Here is a 5,717-nt window from a genome sequence, read left to right as displayed (position 1 = left end):
GGCTCGGTTCACATTGCTCATGACTCAATCTATCCCACTGCAAATCGCCATAGCAACCAATGGCCTCCCAACGTGTGGATCCACCTCATGGTCACTTTTTCCCCAACCCAAATTGTAATGTTGGAGTGACAAATGCTTGAGAGCATAGTTTGGATGCTACCTTCTTCCATTTTCCTGAAAAGAAAAATCGGGTAAGGCCTCTCGCAAAGTCTAAGAATATGGTTTAAAACTCTCTCTCTCTCTCTCTCTCTCTCTCTCTCTCTCTCATGTGTACACACATGCATGTCCACCACATTGAGAGAAACTATCCTATCTTACCATCAATGGAAATTTCCTTGTGTATCCCAAGCACAAGGCGAATGCACAACATAGTGGATGTCACTAGTCTTTGTGACAGGACACGGGTTAAAAATTAAAAAATTGAGAAAATATGCAGAATAGATAGGACAAGCCGAGAATCTACCTCCTATCATGACGTCTCAACCACCCCCAAGCTATCTCACTCTCAATCACATTTCACTCACTCTCACTCCCAATCCCAATATCCCAACACATACACGCAATCACAATCACCATTGCACTCACAATCACAATCATTTAGTGTTAACCCTCGTGGCTCACGGACACCCTATCGCCTACGACGGACACCGTAACCGTATTATTTATTTAAGTAGAGTCAGGCACCGAGCTTGTCGGTCCAATAGGGAAAGGTAGAGTGATCGCCGATGAGAGGCGCACTCTAACACGAACATGCTAGGGTTAGTTGGCTAAGCATGGGCGCCCAAGTGTGAATGGGGTGAGCTCACATAAAAGCCAATTAAACCTAAAATTGAGTCATTCTCTCATTGTGCAATAGAAGCTGCTCTTGCTCCATCTCCACCTTCTCCTTCACCATCTCGTTGTGTGTGTGCGTGTGAGAGAGAGAGAGAGAGAGTGTGTGAGAGTGTGTGTGCGATCGAGCGTTGCGGCGGCACGACGGCGGCGAGTCGGTTGAGCGCGGCGTAGCGGCGTCTCCCTCTCCTTCGCGGCGCGGGAATCCTTCATTCGCAACTACGTAGGAAGGTGAGTGACACACCGTTCTTCCTTGTGAGCTTGTCTGTTGTATGACTGTGTGCTAGGAGCCTTTGTGGCTCGCACATGGCGCGTAGCAAGTCCCTAGCCTTAACATTTTTGGCGCCGCTGCCGGGGAGCTGCTGCGCGTGAAGCTCCAATGGCGACCTGTAAATTGTATTGAAGTTATTTTTTATGCAAGAAAGGCTCGGCTTAAGTTTGATTATTGTTGTCTGCATTCAAGTTTTCTGTGTTCTGTCAAGGTCTGTTTTGCTAGTTCTATTAAGTTCAGATTTCAGCTTACACAGTTAGCATTTCTTGCGTCAACGCGCACCAAAACGTGTACCAAATAATATCTCCAAAAAAAAAAAAAAACGTGAGTTATAAAAACGGACGGGTTGGTTTGTATAAAAGTTAGATCGGGATTGTTTCCCCAAGCCCAAGCCCAGGCCAAGGCCTCAGTCCTCAGTCTTATGATATATACTAGACTCACTCTTATATATATACCTTACCTCCTCAAGAGGGAATGAGAGCATGTGGGACAAGTCCTCCACTCTCCTCCCTTCTCTTCCCACTTGCACCCTTAGACTTGCTATTTGGAGCCTAGTTCCCCAGCTAGGAAAAGACTGTTTCGGGCTTTTCTGGAGCAAAATAGAACCAAATGGTGGGCTATAAAGCACAGCGCGTCCCTCCTAGCGATACGCTCGTTTCGAGCTATCACACGGCTCATTCCACGACACGCTCTAAAAAATCTAGCAAAAAAAACAAACAAAAAACACGCAAAAAACTAGTCACAAGGCCTCCTAGAGCAGCTTTTTGACACCTTAGGGTATCAAAAGCACATGCACTTACGCTCTGGGCGGGTGCTAGAACACGAGCATATTGAGGGTGCCTCTGTTGATACGGACACCCATTACCCATCCACGATAGGCTCTAGACCCTGAGCGGGGACACAAGGTAGCACCACCCAAGACCCTAAAATAGCCGCTAGTGATTCCTCCTCCGACTCCGAAATCATGGAAGCATACCCTACCCAAAACACTGAGAGAGAAGGCCATGCACCTCCCGAAGCTCCACAGCCTAGTACTAGTATGTTTAGCCGTTTCATGGAAACATTAGGTAGAGCTACTCACTCGGAACTTGATGCAAATGAAGCACACGAAGGGGGTGGGGAAGTGGACTCTCCTTTCACATCGCACGTGGACCCCACACCCCCAAAGAGTGTCCATGTGGATATCCTACCAACTTCTTACCAAGAAGGCCGTGTTGAGCTGCCTCCTTCAGAAGTTCCCTCTAGAGTACCGTTGGTGACAAGTAAAACCACGGGGAGCAACATTGCTTCTACCTCACAAGAAACCGTTAACACGTCGACTCTAGAAGGATTGTTCATTAATGATCATTGGACATACGACCTCCACACTGAGGTGTTGATGGATCTACACTCTGGCCACGCCTACCATGTAGGATGGATAGAGATTGTACAATCCACCTCTAGCGCCACGAGCATCGAAGATCAACAAAAAATGATCTGTAATGTTATCCATGGCATTATTCAATCAGAAAGGCAAAACCGAGGGGTAAACATACTCTCAACTGGCCCCATGAGATTTCTGGATACGAGCAAGGCTCAACAGCCTACTCTATCACCAATGGAGACTCCTCTAATGAGCCCCATGGACCCATCTTATGTCATTTCACCAGGGGTCTCTATGCAATCTGAGCCTCCGAGCGACAACTTTAGCGTCCCTAACTTGGCTCAACCCTCTATTAAGGAAAACACAGTGCTCACTCCAGGGATAAGCCTGACAGAGAATGTACCGATGACATCTACGGTTAGCGCAGTGCCACTACCTAGTGTCGTAGTACCTAATATGGGGCCTCCACCGTATGTGCCTCTAGCCCCTTATGCACACGTGGCCCCCACACCTCCAATTGTACCACTTGTTTATGCTCCTCGAGTGCCGCTCCCTAGCCCTTATCCGAGTGGACCTATGCCAGGTTATGTTCCATATCCTGCATCATCCACACATATGCCAAGACCGGTACCCGTCCCTCTCCCACAGATGATTCCAAGAGTACCTCCACCGGCCCTGCCTCCTCACATAGGTGACTTGGCAGCGTTTGCTCAAATCATAGGTCGATCTATCGCGGAAAATATGCGTCATGCATCTGATAGAGAGCCTAGAAGTAAGGCAGTACAAATTGCCAAACTCACGCAAAAATTCAATGGGGATGAAGTTGCTAGAAAACACATTGAAGTGTTTGAACAAGTATGTGATTCCTTAGGGGAACGCAACGAACTACATAAGTGCAATGCCTTAAGCTTGACATTAAGTGGGAAGGCTGGAAATTGGTATAGAACCCTAAGGGTGGACGAGAAAACAATCTACCCTACCCTTCGAAGATTGTTTCTAAAGGAGTACATACAAGAAGGTGTGCTTTGGGGTGTAGCATCTCAGCTACAGAAGGCCGAACGTAAGGAAGGAGAGTCAGTAAGGGACTTCATTAGTCGTCTAAAGCACTTAAACTCTCGCTGCCCTGTAAATGAGCGCTTCAACAATAACCAACTGCTTGATCGATTCATTCGAGGGTTGAGAAATGAAGGAATCTATAATGGACTAGTGATTAGAGGTATCACAACCTGGGAAGATGTCACTGCCAATGCAATCCAATTAGAGGACAACTTGATGATAGCAGGCATGAGGGTGTCTACTGACATGAGATCCACTAGCTCACAAGCCATTGAGTATGAACCCATGACTGCAAAGCCCATTGCCAATGAGCCAAAGGTATTTGAGACATTCTTGACAGACCTCACCAAGGCAATCCAAGAGTCTCTTAAGGATAATCGACCCCCTCAAAATAGTCACATGTATCCAAGAAGGGAGCAACAATGGTGTTCCATTTGCTTAGGTCCACATAGCACTAGTGAGTGCCCTACATTTAGAGTAAAATTTAATGGAACTTGCAACACATGTGGTAGGTATGGTCACCAAGCTAACGATTGTTTAATGATCAAACGTATGATGGCAAATAGACCGCCTGTAGCCTGGACGGATGCGCCTCGAGCTCCTGCATTGATGCCTTCTCCACCTGTTGAGCAACTACCGCAACACATGGTCCCTAGATCTCAAAATGTTGTACAAGCTACACCGCTACCACCTCCTGTGCTAGGACCGCAGCCCCCGCATCCAAGAGTCGCCCCTATGAACCAAGTGGGTTGCGAGCCATCTAATGCTTGTGGAGATGGCTATGAGGAGGAAATAGACACTAGTATTGCCTACGGACTTGATACATTGGAAGAGTGTCCTATATACTACATGGAAGATTGTTGGGGGCAAGTCAAGCCGGTTTATCAAGCTGCTGCTCTCGCATCCAGAGGTCAAAATATCAACACCCAGTCTAGGAGGCCACCTCTTCAATGCTACGAGTGTGGTGGACCACATCGGGCAGCGGAGTGCCCTATTAGGCTGCAAAAGAATGCTGCACAAATGCAAATGAATCAAGGGAGCACGTCTGCAATGCCAATACTCACATGTAATCATTGTGGCATAGATCACTTGATTGCCCAATGCCCCTATAACCCAAATGCGCCTAAAATCACACCCCTAAATTTGGTCGAAATTGCTAGTGTGACATCGCCAATACCACCCGTTGCACCCGCTTATGCGATTACACGGTCCATGCTTCAAGGGCCAGGCCATATCCTCGAAGAGAGAGATACCGCGTCAGTTATCCAAGCAAAGAAAAAGAAGACACGAAGGAAGAGGTCGCAGAATACGGGAAATTCATAGCCAAGTTCCAAAACAAACATAGGAACAGGAGATGACCCCGTGTATATGAATGACCTCGAGGATGATTCAGATTCAATCGAGACAATGGAGACTAGAACCAATACCACAAAGGGAAAGACCGACAAAGAAAACCGTAACATGGAACCAAATGAAAACCGAATAAGAGAAAACCATAAAGAGCCTCTGAAAACACCACAAGTGTTTCCAAATCCAATCCAAGACCCCCAAGATAAACTGCAGGGGCAAAAAGGGAAGAATCGTAAAAAGAAGATTGGGACATACCCAAACCCAGTAGACAAGATTGAGCAAGTGAAACATCTAGCAGGTTTAGTGGAGGAGACTCAAGGGGAACAGGAACCAGAACCCATGCATGTCAAAATTCATGACACAGTGTTTCCCACGCAAGTTCATCCACCCCACATGAACCATAGACCGTTAGCCATATCTAGTATCATCCAAGAAGGGAGTGAGGACGGGACATCAGAAAGTGAGCATACACCTTTCTTGTTGGAAAGGATGTTTAACGAAGGAATACCTGATCCCATTGAGGAATATGAGATTCCATCCTCACCAGATCCTAGTGAAGGACCTACACCCTGCAAAATGCCAATGAATGTTGCCAAACTAGTGGACTTCATGTCTTCTGAGGTCCGAACCACGATGATAGCAAAGTTGTATGGAGATCCTGAGTTATTCCTTGCACTTCGATCATTCCTTAACGGAGAGCTACGAACGGGATTACCGCAGTTTGCGCAACCAAATAGGCTTGACTCGATTATGATTGATGAGGAAAATCATGTGCAATCACTTGACTTAGATGGACACGAGTCTGTGATTGAGGTACCCATTAACGAATTAGGGCAGTATTTTGAA

This window comes from Adiantum capillus-veneris, chromosome 18, assembly GCF_014529385.1.
Source record: "Adiantum capillus-veneris isolate H3 chromosome 18, ASM1452938v2, whole genome shotgun sequence".
Classification (NCBI taxonomy): Eukaryota; Viridiplantae; Streptophyta; class Polypodiopsida; order Polypodiales; family Pteridaceae; genus Adiantum; species Adiantum capillus-veneris.
Note: the sequence above shows the minus strand (reverse complement) of the source record.